Genomic DNA, 11,939 nt, shown 5'->3' with positions numbered 1-11,939 from the left:
GTGGCATTGGGCAGCACCCACTCCTGTCAGTCACTTCCCCCTACTCCTAGTTTCTGCGCCCACACATTCACTGTTTATCTCGCAAGTAACCCATATGACCTAAGAAATAGTCATAAGTCTGTTACCTACTTGGAAAATGAATATTTGGAGACATTCAATGATTAGAAACCACAGGGTTGGGTTTTTGTGTGTGTGTGCGGTTTTACTTTTTCCTAAGTACATAGAAATTTAGCACCATGCCTAGCTCCCAATGGGTTCCTTGTGTCTCTGTTTTGAAAATAACTATCGGAAATCACTTCAGGCTTCCTGTCTGGCTCTCAGGCCTACTTTGAATGGTGCTGTTGGGCCAGGCCACTGCTTCTTAAGAGAAAAGGAGGGCTGGGAAGGTGGCTTAGTGGTAGAGTGCTTGCCTAGCATGCATGAAGCCCTGGGTTCGATTCCTCAGTACCACATAAACAAAAAAAGCCACAAGTGGCGCTGTGGCTCAAATGGTAGCATGTTAGCCTTGAGCAAAAGAAGCTCGGGGACAGTGCCCAGGCCCTGAGTTCAAGCCCCAGGACTGGCAAAAAAGAAAAAAGGAGAAAGATTTCTCAAGGCAAGCCTAACCATTTTTAACAGGCCTATGTGATGTAAACCTACCCCCAGGCCTCCAGGTGGTCCCTCAAAAACCACCTGGTCCTTCAATCACCATTCCAGATTTCCAGAACTGTTCTTCCCTGCCTTGTATTCCACTTCTGATCTGTTTTACTTGTCTCCTTCCCACGTGTCCATCTAACACAAAAGCTGGGACTTGCCCAACCTTACCTAATGTGTATGAGGCTCTAGAAGCATGGCTGGGAATCAGGGATCGCCTCCCACCCGACAATAAGAGTCACCTATCTATCCCATCGATGTATCTTGGATGAGATGTATCATTTTGTATGATTTTGAGGGTGTTTGGTTGTAGGTTTGAATGCTTGGAGGTCTTTGGCTAAATTTGGACTAAGCCATTTTTCTCTATCAGCTCTCTGAAAGGAAAACAGAGCTCTGGAGAAGAAGTGGATCCAGCAAGCCTTTTCCCAGTGTCTACTCTATGTCCTGCATTTGTATTGCTTGTAATGGCATGTGTATGTGTGTGCGTGCACACGTGTGTGCGTGTGCACGCATGTGCACAAGCACATGTGCATGTGTGGGTGTGGGATAAACGTTCTATTTCCTAGTTCCATTACACAGATGCCAAAAGCAGATGTCATCAAGGCCAGTTTGCCCAGCTACCGCCAGTTCATGAATTCCCATTAGACCGTGGATGTTATTCCCGAAGTGGCCTCACACCACCTCCCCCAGCTCATAGGTTACTAGGGAGTTACAGATCTCATCGGCCTCTCTCGCCTTCCAAATACCAACAGCACCACTGGCCAGGTGTCACTTCACCTATGAGTTGTGTTGTGTTTTCTTTTGCTCTCCCCCTGCCCAAAAAAAGTATCATTTTGAGTTTCAGCTCTGATACATCGATGAGATAGACAGATAACATTTGTCATGGGGTTGGAATAATTTCAGAACACACAAAAGACAACAGTTAACCCAGAGCACTTAATAGTCTCAAGCTTCTGTATACGGTCACACTGCCTCTATGGCTCTGTAAAACAGGAAAGATGTACTTTACTTGCTCTCAGGAGAAAAAGAAAGGAAAGACGGAGGGCATTGAAGTTGGTGAGGGGTTTAGGATTCAATCCCAACAAATCAAAGACCTAAAAAACCAAATTACATGGGGCCTAAGATGAAGTCCCTGCCTGAATGGGAGAGTGAGATGTGTTTATTTCCTGAATACCTCCTAGGTGACAGTGCCTTAGTAGGTTGTGGTACATGTTATCTCATTTACTGCAATGCTGCAATTCCTATGTGTAAAATAGATCTCAGTGCACAAAATTCATCTTTATGATCCTTGGTTAATTTTATACTGTCCTTATTGTCCCATGTTTGCATCTTTGTTTTTTAATCTATTCTTTCTGCCAGCCATTTGTTTTTAGTAATGTGATAGACAGGCTTGAACCTATACCCAACCCAAGAATTAAACCACTAAAGGCAACTTCCACCTGCTCAGATGCTCCTTCCACTACTTCCTTCTTTTGGTTATTCTTCTTGAACATATGTGGAAACCTTAACATGCATTGCTTATTTTGTTGTATTTAAATTTCAATAAAAGTATTACTTTGTATTATCTTTAAGTAGTTGTATCTAGGGGTTTTAATTCAACATGTAAGCTTATGCGTACAATGAATCTTGATCAACCGCATCCCTTCTATCATTATCTTCCCACTGGAAAGGTATTTCTTTCACACATGATTCTTCCGGGCTTGCCTTGAGGCCATAACAGTCTCACTGTAGTCCATTCCTTTTCATAGCTATGTGATATTCCTACAAATGTATCATAATTTATTATTTTTATCTGAGGGGCTTTTATAAAGTGCCCAGCCTTTAGTTATTACTGTTTTGCAATATACATATAAGCATATTTTTGAGGTTCAGAGATCTAAGAATGGAATTGCTGTTCCATTTCAACAGATGAGGAAACCGAGGCTCAGAGAGATTAACGTAACTCTCTGAGATTAGACAGCAAGGAAATAACTGGAATGGGGATTTGAATCTAAGACTGCTATGAAGAACACAGAGAGGGGGCAAGGGATCTAGGAGGCGATCAGAAGGACCAGCAAAGTCTTCACATTTTACATCCTTATCCAGAGATGAGAACTTCCATTCTCTGGAGGTGCTGAATGCTTTGTGGACCTGTTTCATGGGCCTTACCTTCTGCTCGGGCTAGAAGCTCTGAAGGTGGAACCAACCTCAGGCCTTGGTTCTGAATGGAGAATTGCTTGATCTTTCAGGGCTCAGTGCTTTGCTACAAAATGACAAACCATACTGAGCTGCAGGAGCAGCCTGCTCCCTGCAGCCACTTCTCTACTCCTCCTCCCCCTGCCCCCTCACCTCCCCCTCTACCCCCTACCCCCACTCCACCTTGAAACCAAATGAAGGGCTCTCAGAATGTTCTGGCAATGCCTCTCCCCCACAGTACATTGACCCCCCCCCCAAGCCAGAGTCTCCCTTGTTGCCCCTGCTCTGTCCATTAGCCCCACCTGCCAGTGCCAGGCACGCACCAGGGAGAGGCCACCCACGGAGTCATTTAATCACCCCTGAGCACAAGGCCATGCTGGAGGCACATGCAACAGGAAGGGACAACACGGCCCGCAGCTGCGTGGTGATGTCAGTAACGGGCAGATGGGCATTCAAATAAAAATTAGAATTATCAGACAAATATGCCCTGGGCAGACCAGCTGTCAGCGCCCTCCGGCTGACAGGCTTCTCAGATCTGGAGGTGTCTAAGCTTCTGTGGGGCTCATAAAAACCCTTCCTGAAACGCTTCCCCAGGTTCAGGGGCTGGAGCCTCACTGGCTTCTGCAGGGCTACTGACTCCCAGCGGTTTTTGTCTTCCAATGGAATTTGCTAATGGTTCACAGGGAGATTGGAGGAGGCACCGGTAGACTCCAACTAGGATCACATCTTACCGCTGCGGCGGATAGAGAGTCAAGGATCTCATCTTGAAGCAGGAAGGACTGTCCTGTGTGGATAGAGAGTCAAGGATCTCATCTTGAAGCAGGAAGGACTGTCCTGTGTGGATAGAGAGTCAAGGATCTCATCTTGAAGCAGGAAGGACTGTCCTGTGTCACCTTGATCACTATGAGCATTCAGGCGTGACGTGGGTGTCCTACTATGTCCCAGAGCAGCAGAGCTGCCAGCCGAGTTGTATCAGACTTGAGTCTTTGCCCTCTGAAAACTCATATTTGGAGTAAAGAAAGAATAAACTCACACTGAAAACAGCAATGTGGCTTAGCTCTCTCAGAGAGGAGGTCTAGAGGCCCATGGTCGAAGTTCTTCAGAAAGATGAAATACAGACACACAGAGCTTAGAGTCCTGAGTCCACAATCTCATCTGCACTTCCTTGGGGAAGCAGTAACCCCTTCAGAGCCTTATTGACCATTTTCATTATCCCTGCTCCATGGGGGAGGGGAGGGGAGGTGCAGTGAGGGTTAAATAAGGTATTGATAGGCCACAGGCACACAATTAGTGCTACACAAAGAACGGGGGTTCCTACATCAGGAACTGATGTCCTCCCTCCCCACCCCCTCCCCGATCAAATTCTCCATTCAAGTTCAAGGGTGTATACTGTCCTTGCCTCTGGGCTTTCTTTCCTATCTTCAGGGGTGGTGAATGTGCACACAGGACATTTGCTTCTCCAGCTTTAGACTATCTGCCTCCCCTTTTAGTCACGCCAACTCCCCACATGCACAGACACCCCAAAGTTGGCTTTGCTCAGTGGCCTGTAGGCCAGGCTCCACATGTCCTAATAGAGGGGGAAGCAAGTAAACGGAAGCCCTGGAATCGCTCTCCCACTCCCCAAACTTTGCCCCCTACCCACCCACCCAAAGGCCAGGCAGCTCCGGCCTGATGCCAAAGCCTGATATTGGCTGGCCTGGCCTGACACAGATACCACAGGAATGGAAACAGGGTGAGGTGACAGTTAGACAAAAAGGCCTGCTAGGCAGCTGCCAACATGCTAACGGGGCCTGTGTGAGGGCCTCAGGGGAGATGAGGAGGGGCACATGAAGGATGCCTGGGCTACTGAGTAGAGCTTACCTGGAAAAGCTAACAGCCCAGGCAGGAGGCACTGAACTCCATGGCATCCGTCCACTGTCTACCCCCAGCCCTTTCTTCCGGGAGTCACACTTCTGATTCCTGCTCAAAAAAGGGTTTAGCCCAGTCTGGTGAGCAGGTGGCCAGCAGCTGCTCCCTCAACAGGCCAAGCTTGTTTGTGTGGCTGCAAAGCAGGCAGGTGCAGCCCCTCTGCATGAGAATGTTTCCTCCAGGAGGAGACAAGTCCCTCTGCAGAACTGCCAGTGAGCGGAATGAGCCTCTCAGGGCTTTCCCCACATGTACTCTGTGTCTGTGTCTGTGTGCGCACACACACACACACTAGTATGGGAACTTGAACTCAGGGCCTAGGCACTGTCCCCGAACTTTTTTTGCTCAAGGCTACCCATATTCATCTCCTCAGGACTTAACATAAAAGCCACAGTTTCTCTTCCAGCTTTTTGCTGATTAGTTGGAGATAAGAATCTCACCGGCTTTCCTGTCTGGGCTGGCTTTGAACTGGTATCCTCAGATCTCAGCCTCCTAAGTAGCTAGGATTACAGGCGTGAGCCAGCAGCTCCCAGATCCCCTCTTATTTTATAGCTTGTTTTACCTTAGCAGCCGGCCTCCTGAGTCAGGTATACAAGCCTACGCAGGGTTCAGTCCTCACTGGGCCCGCATCTACTTCACCCCAGCCATGACAAAAGTGAGGGTGAGATGACTCATAAGTAATTATCCATATTCATCTCCCCAGGACTCAACTCGCTCCCCGCGTTGCAAGACGAGTTTTCTCTGGTGTAATACGCCACTGTCCTCTCCACTGCTGTAATTTGAATATTATTATGACACACAAGTTCCCAGAAGCTACGCTTGAGATTCCCACTTTCCACCTCCTCGCCCCTTCCTCACTATTTCCTGGGAGATGCTGCCAATTCATCCTGGAGGAGTGATGGCTTTAAATCATCTTTGTTTGCTTATTGCAAGTGACCCAACAGAGCCCTTACTGGGAAACGCCGGCAATTCATTTGAAGAAGATGTGATTAAAATCATTTCCTTTAACATCCCTGCAAACCACATCCAGCCGTTCCTTCATGGAAGTGGCTCCATTTCACTAGATCCTGGAAGGCCTTACACGCTCTGAACCTTCAGTATGAACCTCCTGTGTTTCTTCTCTAACATCTATAAGTAAAACAAGAAATGTAATTCCGCTCATACTGGGATAAATATGATAAGAACATTCTGCCGGGCAAGGGTGTACATATCTGTGATCTCAACACTTGAGAGGTTAAGGCTGGAGAATTCAGAGTTCAAGGCCAGCCTGGGCTACATAGCCAGACCCTCTCTGTTTGTTTGTTTGCTTGCTTGCTTGCTTGTTTGTGCCAGTACTGGGGCTTGAATTCAGGACCTGGGCACTATCCTTTAGCCATGTCACTCAAGGCTCACGCTCTATCACTTGAGCCACAGCTCCACTTCTGTTGTTTTTTGGTAGTTAATGGGAGATATGAGTCTCACAGACTTTTCCGCCCAGGCTGGCTTCGAACCTAGATCCTCGGTTTTCAGCCTCTTGAGTAGCTAAGATTATAGGCATGAGGCACCAGTGCCTGGCTTCAGATCCTATTTCAAAACAACAACAACAACAAAAAAGAGCAGGCTGAAAATGCCTGATCCGTTGATTTGGCTCAAGGATTTTGTTTTTTTAACTCTGCCAACTCAAACATCCAGTTAATCTGTTGTCTCGGGTGTTGCATCAAAGAGCTGTGTGACAAGCGAGTGATCCTGTTATATTTAGCTCACAGGGCACAAAGGGGTCATGCCAATACCCTGGCCAGGATAGAACACTCCCCATATTACTTCTACTGCCAATAGGCCCAAGACAAAACCAAGGGACCTGCTGCTCACCTAAACCAAGCAGTTCCTACAATACTTACCACTATGATTGTTCAGCATCCCTACAATGCCAGGTCCTGCCCTAGGTGCTCTTCCACTCTGCCCAGAAATGTGGGTATTAATAGCCTCTTTTGCCAATAAGAAAATTGAGGGTAGGCAAGGCTAAACATTTTCCCTGGGGTCACACACACAGAGTCAGCATTCAACCTCTGGTCTGTCTTCATCCAAATCCCTTGTGTCTTCCTAGCAAGTGACTCTGGAGAGAGCCTTGGCCCCCATGGGTACTTGCAGGCTGGGGTCGGTGCCTGGAAGGAGAGCCTCCTTCTCCTTCCTGCAGCCTGAACCCAACAGATTTGCACAGATGCAGGAGGAAGAACCAATACTTGTGTCCAGGCTGTGGGCAAGGCTATGACTCAGCCTCCTTGAGAAGAATGATATGCCTAAGGATGTGCCCGGAAGAAAGACTGATCGTCCTAATGGAGAGAGTACCCAGGGCAGGACAGACACAGGTCAAATCCTGTGCCTGTGACCACACACACTGCCAGGAAACAGCTCAACACTTAATTGGCCAATCCAGATTCAAGTGGGCTTCGCAGCACGTCTTTCAACCACCATCATTTATCCACCCACTTCGCCAGGCGGCCAGACTTTGGAGTGAGCGAAAGACAGAAAATTAGTCCTAATTCTGCTTTCTTCCTCACCCCTAGTTGGTCTACCCTGGTATTTACTCCTCCCTCCCATCCTGTGAGCATAGTTCCAGGATCCCAAACATGTGCCCTGCTCCCCCCACCCCGCACCTCCCTTCCCAGTACCCCCTCTACTCCACTCCACCCTCGGTGTGACCTTCTAGTCCCCAGGACAGCTGACATTAGGCTCTGGGTTACAGCACCAGGGTTCTAAAGCTTGATGCTAGCAGCTACACCAATTAATCCCTCTGTGTTCTGTTTCTTGTTTGGCAACAGAAACCTGTTGCTTTCTCCAAAAATCCATATACTGAAGCCTAGACCCAAGTATACCTCAGAATTGGGGGCTAGAACTTGTGTGTGTGTGTGTGTGTGTGTGTGTGTGTGTGTGTGTTGTCAGGCTTGAACTCTGGCCTGGCCACTGTCCCTGGGCTCCTTTTGCTCAAAGCTAGCACTCTACCACTTGAACCACAGCACCACTTCCAGCTTTTTCTGTGTATGTGGTACTGAAAAATCAAACCTAGGGCTTCATGCATGCAAGGCAAGCACTCTACCACTAAGCTACATTCCCAGCCTGGGGCTAGAACTTTTAAAGAGGTGATTTGGTCGATCAATGAGGGCAAAGATTTAATCCAATATGTCTTGTGTGCTTATACAAGAAAAGAGACATCCATAGCTGAAGGGTAGAGGGGAAAACCCTGTGAAGTAGCCGTGTTCAAACCTCAGAGAAACCAACCCTGCCAGCAACTTGGTCTTGGGCTTCTAGTTCCACCACTGGGAGACAAAACCTCTGTGCTTTAAGCCAGCTAGTCTATGGAGTTTATTTTGCAATCACAACCAACCTCATAAACTTGTTGCAGAGACCCAGCTAGACGCAGCATCTAAATTGGTCAGCAAACTTCCAAGTTCCTAGGTCTTTCCTATTTGTTTTCCTGGTTAAGAATATGTAACAACTCATAAATTTATAAAGCAACTAGTTCATGGAAGAGTTAATTTCTTGGGGGACTCACATTTAGATTCCTTACGGCTACCCTCAGTCTACTCAAGTGCTTTATCTATAATGGGTACCCCCAAACACTCAGATTCAATGTTCTTTCAATCAATATTTAGGAGCGAGAGCAGTGAACAAGAAAGATATTCCTTCAAGGAGTTTGTATCTTGTCAAGGAAAGGGTGGAGTATTGATTCTATACTATTTACTTATTTATTATTCAGTGTTTTTTTAAATTTTATTATTAAGGTGATGTACAGAGGGATTTACAGTTACCTAAATGAAGTAGTGATTACATTTCTTGTCTAACTTGTTACCCCCCTTCATTTTTCTCCCTCTTTCCCTTCCCCTCCAATCCCCCCCCAAGTTGTACAGATCATCTCCAACATAATGTCTTGTGAATATACTTTCAGTGTTTGTGTGTGTGGTTTGTTTGTCTGGAGGGGACATTGGAGGTAGTTGCAATCAACCAAGAGGCAGGTGAGCTCCAAATGCAGGTACTGGCTTAGGAAATCCTTGATGATGCCAGTGTGAAAGAAGAAATAATTCAGACACAGTGTGTGCCCACTCTGCACCGCACTCTTCCCACGCTGACCAGCTTCATGTATATAACATCACAAGTGGCTACCTCCACTTGCTTTTATGCATGTATGTATGTATATATGTCTCACAGATAAGACTGTTGAGGCACAGGGAAAGACCTTCTCTGGGCTCACAGAAGTTGTAAGAACTACAGGCAGAATTCTAACCCAGACAGTTTAGTGTTAGAGCCTACTCTGGTTGAGAGTAGGCCTCACAGGCTTGTGGCTTATCTGTTCCCATAGCTTGGCATCCAGACATCGTTACCTGGGGTAGGGGGGCTCCTCCCTATGCTATAGAGGGAGACATGGACAGGGAAGGTGGCCCCTACATGTCACTCCAGCCTTCAGGACCTTAACTAGATAGAGGAGAAAGACAGACCCTGTAATAGACTGAATGTGCTCCTTACCAAAAAAAAAAAGAAGATCCTATGTTGAAACCCTAATCCTAATATAATGGAATATACAAGTGAGGCCTATGGGGTGATGAGGTCATGAGGGTAGAGCCCTTGTGAATTGGATTTGTTCCTTTTATAGGAAAAAGAACCTCTTGCCTTCCTCCACTAGGAGAGAGTGTGAAGAGAAGTCAGCAGACTACAAACTAGAAGAGGGCCCTCCCTAGAACCTGACTGTGCTGGTGGCCTGTGTTCAGATCCAGCCTCTAGAACTATGAGAAACACATTTTGGTTATTGATATTCACCCGGGCTGTAACATTTTGTTATAGTACCACCCTCATAGACTACGGCCTATGCAAGAAGTAAAAAGCCACCCATGGGAGGGAGTTATCTCCGTCTGACAATGGCTCTCCCTCGGTTGATATAGAGAACAGAGCTTGTTTTCTCCACCTGTTCTCCACCTGTGTTCCGAGAGTGGCCAGATGCAACACTGGGTGTCTTCTGTGGGCAAAAACTTCCTGTCAGAGCCTAGGAGACAGTGTGAAGAGACCAAAGCTGTTTCCAGACCAAGCAAACACTCCAGGGAGGATGTCAGTGAGAGACCCGAAAACTTGTCTCACAGGAAAAGACCAGAGGCTGGAGAATATTTTTTGTTTGGGTGAGAGCTGTCGATGAGCGGTGAGTCCGAACCCAGGAAGAGGGCAGGGTGTCCACCTCTTCCCTCCTCCCAGGGGAGCAGGTTCATGATCCCTTGAAGAGCCTGGCATGTGTCCCTTACTGGCCCTCTGAGGACCAGGAGATAAGTGTTTGATTCCAGCCTGGAAAATCAATAACATGGGCAGTGGGCCAATTGGAAGCCCTGACTGCCACGCAAAGGACAGTTCCTACTGCCTTCAGACTCCAGGAGCAAACAAGGCCAGAATACTACCAATGGGCAAACTAGAGGTCTCCTTAGAGAAGACCCAAATGGACAATCATAGGACCTGTTCAAGAATGGTAACTGCAGGAGCAAAACACTGCGTGGAGAGACATTGTCTAGAATAGAGTGGGAGCCATTCATCAGCACTGGGTTGCTGAGAGGGGACTCCTAGACCCAGTGAGCCAGGAAGGATCTGGGGAGATTTTTTTTGCATAAAAAGCTGTTTTTCCTTGGAAGAAAAGAATATCAGCTTTCCTTTAACAATAGACCTTCTCAGGTGCATTTTAAATTATTTGGGTTATTAATGATAGATAGGTAGATAGATAGATAGACAGATAGATAGATAGACAGATAGATAGATAATCTGTGTCTTCCACTCCTTCTACCCCCTCCACGGGACCTGAACACGAGGGACAGTCCAGTCAAAGCCTTGATGACTAATCCACATGGGTTGCGTAAAGCAGGGTAGAGCCACAAGCAAGATCAACCCACTGCGTTTTCAGATTGCTCCAGCTGAATAAATAGGCAAACAATCCCCAGCCTTTTCTCTCCCCGCGTTTTCAAGCAGTAGGTGGTACAAATAAAAATACCACCTGGCATTTGTATAGCACTTCGCCGTTTCAAAGCTACTCTCATAACCCAGAACCACCCTCCACCCCTCACTCTTCCCAGACCATCCGCATCTCATTTCCACCCACACTCCTGTTTTGCCTGGTGGCCAGCCCCGTGCCAGCCGCTGCAGACTAAGGCTGCATGCTCCCTTCAGGAGTCCACGTGTTCTGTAAAGTTCCCTCATAAAGAGTCAGCCGGCCAGAAATGTGGGCAGAGAGCAAAGGGCAGCTTGTTCAGATTCTGTTTATTATGTTCTCACAGCCTTGTTTATAGTAAAGGTGAATGACATTGTTCCACTTTACATAGTAATGAAACAACTCAATGACGACTCCGTCAGCCAAGCGGTTTATATGGCAGATGAGCTGCTACAGATCTGTTGTGCTTGCTAGAGACGCAGCTAAAACTACTGTGGCCGGTGCACACACGGAGCTCAGCCACCTTTTCACATCTGGCGGAGAGGAGGGAGCAGAAGGACTGGAAGGGGTAAGAATGAAGAAAGGGACAGTTTATTGAGAGGGAACACATCTCACACTCACGGAGGCCAGTGGCCCTAATTCTGAAGTCGCCCATCATGACCCACAGCATCTTGTAGAGTCCTGAGAGGCCACAAGGACAGGAAGACATCTCAGTTCTTGGCTCTTTCTCCCCGGTCTCCTGCCAAGTGGCACAGTGGCACAGGCTCTCTGTGCCAGGAGTCACATTGCCACCTGTCTTGTTTGAATGCAGAGGGGTTCTGATCAAAGGTGGACTGACATGTGGCAGATTGAAGGTCGAGGATGGGAAACCAACAGTTCCTCTGTCTGGCTTGGAAGTGGGGATGGACAGGCTAGGCAGCGATCTGGGTACTCCTCTTGATGGGAGACCATTCTGCTTCTGAATGTGCCCCCGTGTCATCTGTCCTTGTGGGACATGGAAGGATGGGACACCATGCCAGCAGCTTGTCCTTCCTTCCTCGTTCCTTTCTCTTTAGCTTTTCCCATGCCAAGCCTCCTCCTGCTGTCAGCAGCACAAAAGGCTTATGCTTTCCTTTCATTGTCCAGAGCCTGAGGATCCAGGGCGCACCAAGATCCTGCTGTACACACAGGCCCTGCCCCACCCAGAGGCTGGCCCTGCAACCTGGGCAAAACCCCCTTTCACAGCTTTGGTTCGTCAGAGCAGCAAGTTCTGGGGAGAGCACCAGAGAGTAAAGCCAGCTAGCAGCTTCCCTGCTGC

The sequence above is a fragment of the Dipodomys spectabilis genome, unplaced genomic scaffold, assembly GCF_019054845.1.
Source record: "Dipodomys spectabilis isolate Male_0828 unplaced genomic scaffold, ASM1905484v1 ptg000019l, whole genome shotgun sequence".
Classification (NCBI taxonomy): domain Eukaryota; kingdom Metazoa; phylum Chordata; class Mammalia; order Rodentia; family Heteromyidae; genus Dipodomys; species Dipodomys spectabilis.
The sequence above is the reverse complement of the archived record's forward strand: the minus strand, read 5'-3'. Positions refer to the sequence as shown.